The 13,349-nt window shown below is 46.8% G+C and overlaps 2 protein-coding genes across 3 annotated transcripts in view; one reads left to right on the top strand and one right to left on the bottom strand.

Annotated features, from left to right (window-relative positions):
- LOC137418497 (uncharacterized) overlaps positions 1-13,349 on the top strand; it is a 164,958-nt gene that overhangs the window by 77,859 nt on the left and 73,750 nt on the right. The window lies entirely within an intron of this gene.
- URM1 (ubiquitin related modifier 1) overlaps positions 1-13,349 on the bottom strand; it is a 244,980-nt gene that overhangs the window by 186,713 nt on the left and 44,918 nt on the right. The gene's annotated exons all lie outside the window — the stretch shown is intronic.

Raw genomic sequence — 13,349 nt, 5'->3', positions numbered from 1 at the left:
AGAAATCTCTGCCCACCTCCATACCCCTACCACTCCATCCTCACACTCTCCTGCAGGGATACCTGCTCTCAGCCTTTGTTCATGCTCTATCTTCTAAATCGTGAGCATTAAGCATGGAAGTAGTTACCATTTTATTATGCTTTGGTATGACTCATCCATGGTTGGAATCAAACTGCTGACCTCTTGGACTTAGAGCAGACATATTATTACCCCGTGCATGTGATTTGTTAAGCAATTTGTTCACTGTATCTATCTGTGTGTGTCTGTCTGTCCACCGTTAGTTTATGATCGAGGAACAACTTAATTTCAATTGAATGCTTTATTTTGAACATGAATCGGAACATGAATCAGAAACAAACCTGCAGTTTTTTTTTTTTTTTTTTTTTTTTTTTGTATGCAAGATCGAGGCTCGTGAAAGAGCTAACATTAATCACACAAAAAGTCAAACCGACACATAAAACACAAAATAAGGGGAGAGGTAGACAAAATGGGGTGAGAGGGGGAAGCACACGAACACAACATTTGAGAGCAGGGACATCGAGAGAACTGTGGGAGGGAGAGGGCTTGGGGGAGTTGGGAGAGGTATAAAACATATGGACACTGCAAGGGCTTCCAGCTTGGTTTTTGGTCCAGGTCTGCAGAGTGAGGAGGCTGCAGACTGCCGATCTGAGGGATGAGGAATGGAGCGGCAGAGAGTGGAGTCATCAGCAAAGAGATAGAGAGGATTTTCCAGAGAGTCGGAGAGATCATTGATGAAGATCAGAAAAAGCACTGGGCCCAGAACACTACCTTGGGGAACTCCAGCCAGAACAGGAAGGGGAGATGAGAGAAATCCATTCAGGGCCACACGTTGACTACGACCAGAGAGGAAGTCCGCAAGCCATGCGTGGAGATTTCCATGGATACCATAGGAGGAGAGTTTGGTGAGCAGAGCTGGGTGCCAGACCGTATCGAAGGCATGTGATATGTCAAGGGAGACAGCTCTGATTGCCTCTTTGGCATTGAGGACCTCCATCTATTGTTGAGACAGCAGAAGCAACATGTCTAGAGTAGAATGACCTGGTCTGAATCCAAATTGATGATTGGAGATCAAGCCATTGGAGAAAAGGAAGGATTTGATATCTGAAGCAATGATTGATTCCATGACTTTGCTGATAATTGGGAGCAGGCTGATTAGTCTGTAGTTGCAGGGATCTGTTTTTGCACCTTTTTTGTGTAAAGCGGTAATGTTTGCTGATTTCCAAGATGCTGGCAGATGACGAGCAAAAGAGAGGGTGAAAAGAACAGAGAGAGGTTGAGATAGAGCGGCAGAGCAGGATTTTAGGATCCGTGAGCTGATGCCATCTGGTCCAGTTAAATTTGATCAGTTTATCAATAATTTGGCTCTGAATTAGTCCCGATTGCACATGTGCAAGTGAGATATGCAAGATATGCAAGAGAGGAGTGAGATAATTGAGATAATAGGTGAAGCCACTTCAATATTTGCCTCTGACACAGAAGATGGATGGAGCTTATGTTTTTACCCCTGTCTGTTTTCATGTTTGTTTGTCTGTGAACAGGATATTTCAAAAAGTTGTGGACGGATTCGGACAAAATTTGGTGGAGAGCTTTGTATGTGACAAGGACGAAATGATTAGATTTTGGTGAAGATCTGGTTCTGGATCTGGATCTGAGAATTTAAAAAGTGATTTTTTACCATTGAGAGATAGGGAAAAAAACGATATATAGCATGATATCTCAAAAAGTTGTGGACAGATTCTGACGAAATTTGATGGACAGGTTGGGGGTGTGACAAGGAAGACATATTTAAATTTTGGTGAAGATCTGAATCCGGGTCCGGGACGAGAATTTTTTTTTTTTTTTTAAAGTGATTCTCACTATTGAGTGATAATGCCAAAAACGATATGTATCACAATATCTCAAAACGTTGTGGATGACATATTACAAAACTTGCTTGAAGAGTTGGGTAGGTGACAAGAACAATCCAATTAGATTTTGATGTGGGTCCGACCTGTTAGTGGGATACAAAATGTAAAGTGTTCAGCCTTGTGGAGGTATGCTCTCTCCTGAGTGCCTTTCTAGTTGGCTCTGTCCTTCCATCCATCCATCAAAAACGAAGAAGACCTTTCTCACCCACCGTGTTTAATTATCGAGGGTTCTAATGGGTATTTCTAAAGGGTTCTAAAAGTTAATTCTAAAGGGGTTAAAAGGTAGTTCTGAAGGGTAATTCTAATGGGTTCTCGAGGATAATTCTGATGGGTTCTAGGAGTTACTTCTAAAGCGTTTTAAAGGGTAATTCTAGTGGGTTCTAAAGGGTTTCGTTTGTTTCAAGGCTTTGCCTATTTCTTGTTAAAAACGAGCAGGAGTACCCGGCATTGGCCAGCATCAATTTGGTTTTTTTTCCCCTGTTTTTTTTGTGGTGCCTAAAACACTTCCCCACACCTACTAAGGAAAATTTATATTTAATGTTATAGTACCACACGCACGCACACACACACAAAATGGTATTGAAGGAGCCGGCACGTGATCTCGTCACACCATCTCACTTGGACTCACCGCTTGGAGCCGCTGGTGGTGACCCCAGAAGCCACCAGCCTCGTGACGGTAGAGAGGAGAGCAGCTGGTGGTGTGAATGGAATGGAGAGACTAATTGGGGAGTGTAGACGAGGCCCAATACGAGGGGCTAGTGGATTGCTGGCCTACGTGCCTCCGAGTCGATGCTCTGAGGCTGTTCGTGTCACCGGAGGACCGCGTGGAGCCCGGGCAGTCGATGGGAGAACCGAGGATGATGTGGCTGGTAATTTGAGCGGGACAGAGAGGATAGTCAAATATTGGAGACGAAGCCCAATCGGAGGAAAATGTGATTGAAGACACGCGTTCTTTGGGGACGACTCTGACATTGTAGGTGTCTCCGGATGATATGAGGAAGACATGGCTTGGAGGGAAAACGCCTCGCCTACGGATGCAACGGGCTTGGAGACCTGCAACCTCAAATGAGGTCTTGTAGTTGATCGCGTATCGGTAAGGAATCATAATTCCCATGGTGAGGAATCCCATTACCCGATGAATCGAGGGAGGGTGGGGGAAGTGCACGTATTGGACGTGCTGTGAGCAGCGTCGAGCGATCATAATTCCCAAGGTGAGAAACTTCCCCGATGAACAGAGGGAAGGTGGGGGAAGGGTAGTGGAAGGGCTGGGAAAAGTCTTCAGCGAAACCGGGCAGGTGAAAAATTGTTACCGACCTGCCTGGGAGGGGGTGGGGAAGGGAAAAGTATTTGACAAACGAAACATGCGTTTCGGAAATAAAGGAAAATAAAACAAGGGGAGCAGAGAGGCAAAGAAGAGAAGGAGGATGAGAATGATGAAGACCAGTAAAGACTGGAAGAAGAGCTGGCAACAAATTAGTGGAGATGAGAGTGGCACTGTTCAGGGAAAGACCACATCGATACAAGATAGAAAAAAAACAACGAATGGACACAAATGCTGGTTGGGAGAACCAACAAAGCACTCAAGAGATTGGTATCAAAATCATCCCTGAGGACTATATGAGGAATATATGAGGACCTAAAAGATCACAACAAAGAGGCAGATTGGATCCAAAACTTGGACGAAAAAACAACATCTAAAGGAAATACCACCACTCCTCCAGTGATGTTTTATTTTTCTCTGCATTAAATACCAACTTGCAAAAATGCTAAACTTTAAAAGCCCAGGCCCAGATGGAATTCCAAATTTCTGGTTGAAGTAACTAGATGCTCTCCACAATTACTATGCTCGAGCATTAAACAAACTTATCTAAGGGGAGGAGACCTTGGAAGAGTGGCTCACAGTTGGTAACACCTTCCTCATCCTAAAGGCTGAAGAGATCCTCGTACCTCACAAGTATAGACCAATAACCTGTCTGCCAACAACGTTCAAACTCCTGACGGGAATCATCAGAGGAATAAATATACCATCAACTAACAGAAGAAGGAGGCCCAGAGGCAGAACAGAAGGGATGTAAAAGAGGGTGCTGTGGAATGATCACCTCATACTAAAGTCCATACTCGAAAATTGCAAAACAAGAACAAAATTATCCACATCATGAATAGACAAAAAAAAAGCTTTTGATAGTGTCCCACATTCATGGATGATGCAATGCATGCAATTGTACAAGATGGACCCCCAAACAATCAAGCTGATAGTGAAAGCAATGGAGCTTTGGAATACCACATTGATATTACAGCACACGGAAGGAAAGATGGAAATACAGGAGTGAGGGTACGTCGAGGAATCTTCCAGAGAGACAGCCTTTCACTCTCCTGTTTTGCCTGGCACTGAACCCACTGATTAACCTCATTAATGAGCAAGTACATGGATACACCTTGACATCAAATAAGAGAACACCCAAAGAGATAAAAAGGTGATGTATCTATTTTACATGGATGATGTAAAACTATTTGCACTAAACAACAAAAATATTGACTGAAAACTCAAATTAGTGAAACAGTACTCCGACAACATTCATATGGAATTTGGCCTGGATAAGTGTGCCAAGTGCACATTCATACAAGGTAGACCAACAAAAGGAGACAACATAAAAGTTGACACAAATACAACAGTACAGGAGCTAGACAACGAAGCATCATACCAATACCTCAGAGTAGAAGAGATCTACCAAATGTGTCACAAACGTGCAAAACAATTACCAAAGAATATCTGCGTAGAATGAGGTTGATCCTGAAAACATGACCATCTCCAAGGAACAAAATGAAAGCCATAAACCAACTCGCAATACCAGTATTCCAGTACAACTGCGGAATAATAAACTAGTTACAATCAGAAATCGAAAAAACTAGACATCAAAACAAGGAAACTCCTCACCATCCACAAAATGTTTTACAAAAATCGGTACATCCCGATAATGTACCTGCTGAGGAAACAAGGAGGTAGCGACCTGATGGAACTCAATCAGGTGCGCAGAGCGACGACTGTAGGATTAGCAGAGTACGTGAAAAGCGCAACAGACTACCGAATACAATTTGTGTACAAGCATGAACACAACAAACCAGAAAAGGTATCTCTCAGTCACCTTGAAAAAAGCTTCCAAAAACAGGCGTGATTGGCAGATGTCACGCACCAAACCAAAACAGCAACAAATACAGCCATGACGATTGCAAAAAAGACAAAATAAAAATACAAGATGAAATACCAGCAGATATATAGTAACAACTGGGATTCCGTTTCCGGTCTGGCTGGCGAGGGTTCGTTTATTCGCAGCTCGACACGCTCTCCATCGAAATCGAAGTTAAATAATTGTTCCCATTTGTATTTTCATTATAACTGTATTTATTTTATGGTGTATGTACGTATATTGTCCCGACGAAGATTTTCGGTGCAAATCTTTCGTACCTGTATTGAAAATCGTGTTAATTCATGTCGTGTCTTGAGGCCTTGTACAGTGTACACTGTACAACCTTGAGGCTTTGTTTTTCTCTCAGCGGTCCGTCGTTTCTGATCCAATAACTTTCATTCTCTGTTTTCCCAGTCTTTTCACCCCATAGCCTACTTCCTTATGTAAATCTCAACTCAAAAAAAAAAGAAAAAAAAGAAGACATTACCTTCTCTGTGCTCATTCATTTATTCATTCTTATTCGTTCGTTCGTTCTTCGACCACGTGTTTCTCCCCCATTTCCCAAGATAGATTGTCAAATTTCAACTCGTTATTTTATCGTCCATGCGATATTGTTTGATTATAGTTAGTTTTGGTTCGAATTTCCTGTAACTCGTAATTAATTAATCGTGTTCTGCTCCTCGTGTGTGGCCTTGTAGTTGTACCCCCGTCGGTGTTTTGTTAACTTAAGCGTGTTTTGCTTGGCTCTTAGTTTTTTCCCTTCTACCCCGAACATAATACTCTGTCTAACGTTCTAAATCCCCACCCCCCCCCCCAAAAAAACAACAAACAAAAAACAAAAACAAAAAAACCAAAAACATTTATTTTCCTTTCTCCACGTGTACTGTTGTCTCATCCTGTATTTTCTGTCCAGGTGTGCTGTTCGCCCTGCCCCCATTATCTCCTTGCCATCCACCGTTTGCCCTGTTCACGTGACTCGTAGTGGTCCCTCTCGGCTCTCCCCCCGTTGGTATTTTGTGCATATAAGATTGTTCACAGTTCTGTTTAAATATTATTTAAATATGTTTAACCTTTCCCCTTCTGTGTTTTATTCAGTGGTATATTACAACACGCTGTTTTTCTTCCTATTTAAAAGGCTTTTCTCAATTTCCTCTCCAACTCATTCCACTTCAAAAAAAAGAAATTCAATATCTTATACGTCTCCCTCACTACATGGTCTAAATTCACATTCATTCCATCCCTCCTCCATCGTTCTGAATCGGATTGCTAACTTGAAAATCACAACAAACCCAATTTGTTATCAATGTTCGTCTTTCATTAATCATCCACTTTCTAAACTCCCCTCTTGCCCGTCCCATCCAATTCCCCCCCCTTGCACCTACACTCCTAAACTCCCCCCTTGCCCCTCCACTCTTAAACTCCCCCCTTGCCCCTCCACTCCTGAACTCCCCCCTTGCCCCTCCCCTCCAAATCCCCCCCTTGCCCCTCCACTCCTGAACTCCCCCCTTGCCCTTCCCCTCCTAAACTCCCCCCTTGCCCCTCCACTTCTAAACTTCCCCCTTGCCCCTTCCCTCCAAAACTCCCCCCTTGCCCCTCCCCTCCTAAACTCCCCCCTCACTCCTCCCCTTCAAAACTCCCCCCCAACCCCTCCCATTCAATTCTCCCCCCATACCATTCCTCTCCAATTCTCCCTCCTCCCCCCTCCTCCTCCCAGCTGCCTCCTCCCCACTTCGTCTCCCTTCTATCTCATACCTCCACCCCCCCAAACCTTCTACTTTCTTCTGCCCCCCCCCCTCAAACAACCCCTCACTGTGCCTCATCCCTTCACCATCAAACCTTTCATCCTCCTCATCCTTCCCTTTCTTGGAACTCTTCTGCAATATCTGACACACTATCAACTGCTCTCCCTACCTCCCCCTCTCATCCTTCATCTTACCCTACTCCTCCCCTCCCCTGTCCGGTACCCGATGCCCCCCCTCTCTCTTCATTAACGGTATGGACCTCAAACATCCGGGGCCTTTGCTCAAACCTGACTGATCTCTCCATACAGGTTGCTTCTGACAATCCAGACTTTATCTGCTTAACAGAGACTTTCCTCCTTCAAGATGTCTCTGATTCCTTAATATCTCTTCCTGGTGACTCCCTCCTCCGGTATGATAGACCTGAGCCTCGGCCTGGTGGTGGGGTGGCTATCTTTATCAAAAACTCTCTTCCTCACTCTCCTTGCACTGCCCTCTTTCCTCCTCACCCTCAGGAGTACCTCTGGCTACGGCTTCCTCTCCGCTCCCACCTTTTGTTCATATGTGTTCTGCACCGTCCCCCAAACAGTGATGACTCCATCTACATTTCACTGTCTGACAACATGGACCAACTTCTATCCACTCATCCCAACTCTCTCTTCCTCATATGTGGTGACTTCAACTGTCATCATGCCACCTGGTTGGGTATGGGTTCCTCTCTCACCAGTCTTGGCACCTCAGCAAAGGACCCCTGTGACTCACTGGGATTGACACAATCTGTCAATTTCCCGACCCGGATCTCAGCCAATGGAGTATCTTCTCTTCTAGACTTGGTTATGACAAACTTCCCTGCTAATGTCTGCTGCTCTTCTTCTGCTCCAATCGGTTCTTCTGATCATGTGCTTGTCAAAGTGGACATCTCTCTGGCCATTCTCAGAGAGCCTCCTCAGCGTCGACGAGTCTGGCATTTCACTCAGGCCGACTGGGACGGTCTTCAAGCAGCCATCAATCGTCTGGATTGGTCTCCCATCTCCACTGCCTCTGACATCAATTCTTCCTGGGAATTCTTCCAAAGCAAACTGATCTCTCTCATGCACAGATTTATCCCATCTCGCCTTCAGTTGTCTTACCCTTCCTCCCGTCCATGGTACACTGAATCTTGTGGTGAGGCAGTTGCCCTGAAACAACTTGCCTTTGCCTCTTGGAAGGCTAATCCAACTGAAGGCAATCTCAGTTCCTTCCACCAAGCTCGGAACAAGTGGGTGTCTACCCTCAGGAGTGCCAGGAAGCACTATCTCTCCTCACTCAAGAATGAACTCTCAAACCTGTCTCCTTCCTCCAAATCCTGGTGGCGTCTGGTCAAATCCGTTTCTGGTGTTTGTTCCCCTCCATCCCCTCCCTTACCTCAAATGGCCACACAGTTGACATCGCACGTGACAAAGCCGAATGCCTCAACTCTGTGTTTGCCTCAAAATCCTTAGTCCCAAACCCATCTCTCTCTGTTCCCACCTTTCCCAGTCGAACCCAACTGCTCCTGGACTCTGTGTCCTTCTCTCCTGACAAGGTGGAGGAGTTTTTGTCAAACCTCGACTCTGATTCTGCAACTGGACCAGACGGCATCAGCCCATGGGTCCTAAAATCCTGCTCTGCCGCTCTATCTCACCCTCTCTCTGTTCTTTTCACCCAATCTTTTGCTCAAGGTCATCTGCCAGCATCCTGAAAATCAGCTAACATTACCACTTTACACAAAAAAGGTGCAAAAACAGATCCTTGCAACTACAGACCAATCAGCCTGCTCCCAATTATCAGCAAAGTCATGGAATCCATCATTGCTTCGGATATGAAATCTTTCCTCTTCTCCAATGGCTTGATCTCTGATCATCAATTTGGTTTCAGACCAGGTCACTCTACTCTGGACATGCTGCTTCTGCTGTCTCAACAATGGATGGAGGTCCTCAATGCCAAACAGGAAATCAGAGCTGTCTCCCTTGACATATCACGTGCCTTCGATACGGTCTGGCACCCAGCTCTGCTCACCAAACTTTCCTCCTATGGTATCCATGGAAATATCCATGCATGGCTTGCGGACTTCCTCTCTGGTCGTAGTCAACGTGTGGCCCTGAATGGATTTCTCTCATCTCCCCTTCCTGTTCAGGCTGGAGTTCCCCAAGGCAGTGTGCTGGGCCCTGTGCTTTTTCTGGTCTTTTTCAATGATCTCTCCGACTCTCTGGAAAATCCTCTCTATCTCTTTGCTGATGACTCCACTCTCTGCCGCCCCATTCCTCTTCCCTCAGATCGGCAGTCTGCAGCCTCCTCACTCTCTGAAGACCTGGACAAAATCACAGACTGGTCAAACAAGTGGAACATGTCTTTCAATCCTGACAAATCTCACTTTCTTACTATGTCTCTCCGAAAAGATCGACTGGACAATCCTCCCATCTACTTTCTCAACAATCCTCTCCAAGAAGTTCTGTCGCTCAAGCTTTTGGGTCTCACTATCTGCCATGATCTTTCTTTGGAAAACCACATTTCCAAGCTGGCCTCCAAAGCCATTCGCCGACTGGGCATCCTCCGTCATGCGAAGTCCTGCCTCGGCACACCTGAGCTCCTCACCACATACAAGGCTTTCATCCGCAGCTCAATGGAATACTGTTCTCCCCTATGGGCTGGTGCTCCTGCCTCACACCTGGCTCGGCTTCACGCTGTTGAATCCAAAGCTTTCAAAATCATTGGAATCTCCCGCGATGAAGCTATCTCTGAGGGCCTTTCATTCACTCACTCACCGCAGGCAGGTAGGTGGTCTTCTGTCTTCTACCGACTCCTCTCCGGCCTTGCTCCCCCAGCTCTCTCTGTGCTCTGTCCCCCAAATATTCCTACAGGTCGCACAAGATCTGCCAGCAACCCTCTGATGGTTAAACTGCCGAAATCTCGGCTCTCTGCTCACCTTCACTCTTTCATTCCTCTTTTTTCCCGCCTCTGGAACAAACTCCCACACTCCCTTCAATCCCACTCCTCCCTCCAGGTCTTTAAAACAGCTGTTCACCACCATCTCTTATCTTCCCCCATCCAAAACCTTGATCTTTTCTACCCCCACTAATTCACCCCAGATCCACCTTGTTTGAAATTCCAACTTCTTTCCTGGAAGTCCTGGCAGTGTCCATATGTTTATACCTCTCCCATCCCCCCCCCCCCCCCCATTCACATACCTCCCCCCCAAAGCCCTCTCCCTCCCACAGATCTCTCGATGTCTCCATGTCTCTCGGTCCCTGCTCCCAAATGTTGTGTTTGTGGCCTTCCCCCTCTCTCCCCATCTTGTCTACCGCTCCCGATGTTATTTGTTTTATGTGTCTGTTTGTCTTTCTGTGTGATTAATGTTCGCTCTTTCACGAGCCTCAATCTTGTATACACAAAAAAAAGAAAAAGAAAAAAAAAAGCAAAAAAAAAAAAGCAGGGATATAAAAAAAAAAAACAGTTGGGCAGATTGGAGATAGACAAAGAAGAATCTCTGGAATGACGAAAAAGTGGTCAGCTCTATTGGGAGTGAGACCGAATCATTATTAATGGCCAATACCAAGGACACTACACGAATGGCTTTAAGAAGATGGCAGGACTGAGGCAGTCGGACAAGTGTAGGTTCTGCAAGGTAGAAGCAGAAAGCACGAGTTACCTCCTATCAGGATGTAAAAAAAAATCTTGTCAGTACAGCTGTACACCCAAAGGCACAACAAGGTTTGTTGAGTAAGCTACTGGCACATCTGCAGAAATTTCAATATCACAGTCCCACAAAATTCAAGGAAACATGAACCAAAAGCAATCATTGAAAACAAGGACATAATGCTCACGTATGACCTTGTGATTCCATCGAGCGTGAACATAGAAAACAAAGCATTGCGACCGGACATAGTACTCAGAATCAAAAAGGAAAATACAGCATTGCTGATTGAGATATCAGTACCCAGCCATTTTTGCTTACAAACAACAAAAAAACAACCACCTTTAGAGGCCATTTTCCCCCGCAGAGCAGGGGTTGGCCTTTTTCGGGCACCGTGGTCCCCTTTTTGAAGCAATGTTTTACGGCCGGATGCCCATCCTGCCGCCAACCCTGTTATTCATCTCTTGTGACACACGGGGAATTACCAGTGAACTGGTACTCAATTTGCCGACCTGGGAAGGATGACAGGCAGAGTCAGCTTCCCTGGCATTAATTCAGTGATTGACCAGGATTCGAACCCAGGATCCTAGGATCCCAAGCCAGCACCCTAACCGCTAAGCCAACACCAGGTGAAGAATCACTTAAAAAATTATAGTAGCCGGATCCGAATCCAGATCCTCACCAAAATCTAATCATTTGGTCTTTGTCACATATGATAACTCTCTGCCAAATTTCGTCTGAATCTGTCCACAAGTTTTAGATATTTTGTTCACAAATGGACAAACAGACAGGGGTGAAAACATAACCTCCATCCACCTATGGTGGCGGAGATTATTAGGTTGAGGTAATGTCACGAGGAATTTATATCTGCATTTTTGCTTACATAATGCAGAAATCAAGAAAAAGGTAAAATACCAAGACCTCAAAAATGTAGTGAAAATATCCTTGAAGATGAAGAGCGCTGAACTTGTACCAGTGATAATTGGAACAAATGGGAATGATAAAGAAGAACTTTACATATATCTTAAAAACAATCCCTGGGAACATTAACACTAACAACCTACAGTTGGAGGCTGTGCGGAGCTCAGTGGCGATCCTGAAAAGAGCCCTTTGAACAAAACTCTGAGAACAACACAACTTCACAGCTTGGCGATGAATCGAAATCCTTCACCTAAGCGGTGGTGGATACTTCGAGTCCTGGGAGGACTCCGTTCTACTTTATAAAACCTAAATTACGGAGACAATCACACACACACACACACACACACACACACACACACACACACACACACACACACGCACACGCACACACACCTACCTTATAGTATAGATGCCAAACTGAACCGCTTCCTTTGGATATGGGTGCAATTTATTTTTTACTCTGTCTGTTTGCTTGACAGTCAAACAAAATTGAAAATCATTCCAAACAGGAAACTTATTGTTTTAAGGACACAAACAGGCATGAATAACTAATGTAATGTGTTAGATTGGGTGATGTAAAAGGCACTGCATCAACGGCACTAAACCTCCCAATTTTTTTTTTTTAATACGACCTTTAAAATTATTCTTTTACTTGAACACTCTCTCGTTGTTTTGTTTAAGCATTTAAAATTCTTATAAACCACAAATCATTGAAATCATCAAATTTGTTTAACGACATTTCCCCTATTTTAGGGGGGTGGTCGATTGATTACATATCTACATTTGGTTCTTTCATTTGCATTTTATATTTTCATAACTAATCATTTATGTCATTGTTCACACATTTCTGTCATGTTTTATTTGGCCTGTATCTTGGTGTTTTCTCCATTTTCCTCATCTTCTTCATGGGTTCATCATCTGTCCTCTATTCCCCAATTCTGAGAGTGAGTGCAGCAAATTTAATTTGTCGAGATGGCAGAAAATAGCATAATATTTTGTCGAAGTACTGCCAAACTAGAGGTTTTGTAAGTCCCCCTCCCTCCTTCCCCTCCCCCTCCCCCTCCCCCTCCCCTTCCCCCTCCCCCTTCCCCCTCCCCCTTCCCCTCCCCATTCCCCCTCCCCCTTCCCCTCCCCCTTCCCCCTCCCCCCTCCCCCCTCCCCTTCCCCCCTCCCCCTCCCCTCCTCCCCCTCCCCCTCCTCCCCCTACCCCATCCTCCCCCTCCCCCCTGCCCCCTCCCCTCCCCCTGCCCCCTCCCTGCTGCCCCCCTCCCCCCTCTCCCCCTCCCCCTCCCCCTCCCTCCCCTCCTCCTCCTCCTCCTCCTCCCCTCCCACATCCCCCTCCCCTCCCACATCCCCTCCCCCCTCCCCCCTCCCCCCCTCCCCCCCCTCCCCCTCCCCTCCCCCTCCTCCTCCCTCCTCCCCCCTGCCCCCTCCCCCTCCCCCCTGCCCCCTCCCCGCTGCCCCCCTCCCCCTCCCCCCTCTCCCCCTCCCCCTCCCTCCTTCCCCCTCCCCCTCCCTCCTTCCCCTCCCCCTCCCCCCTCCCCTTCCCCTTCCCCCTCCCCCCTTCCCCTTCCCCCTCCCCCTTCCCCCCCTTCCCCCTCCCCCATCCCTCCCCCCTCCCCCCCTCCCCTTCCCCCCTCCCCCTCCCCCCTCCACCTCCCCCCTCCCCTCCTCCCCCTCCCCTCCTCCCCCTCCCCTCCTCCCCCTACCCCATCCTCCCCCTCCCCTCCTCCCCCTACCCCTCCTCCCCCTACCCCCCCCTTCCCCTCCCCCCTTCCCCTCCCCCTTCCCCCCTTCCCCTTCCCCTTTCCCCTTCCCCCTTCCCCTCCCCCCTTCCCCTCCCCCCTTCCCCTCCCCCTTCCCCTCCCCCCTTCCCCTCCCCCCTTCCCCCTCCCCCCATCCCCTCCCCCCTTCCCCCCTTCCC

Source organism: Myxine glutinosa, chromosome 7, assembly GCF_964187855.1.
Source record: "Myxine glutinosa chromosome 7, kmMyxGlut1.1, whole genome shotgun sequence".
In the NCBI taxonomy this organism is placed as follows: Eukaryota; Metazoa; Chordata; class Myxini; order Myxiniformes; family Myxinidae; genus Myxine; species Myxine glutinosa.
This window is presented reverse-complemented; position numbering and strand designations above follow the sequence as displayed.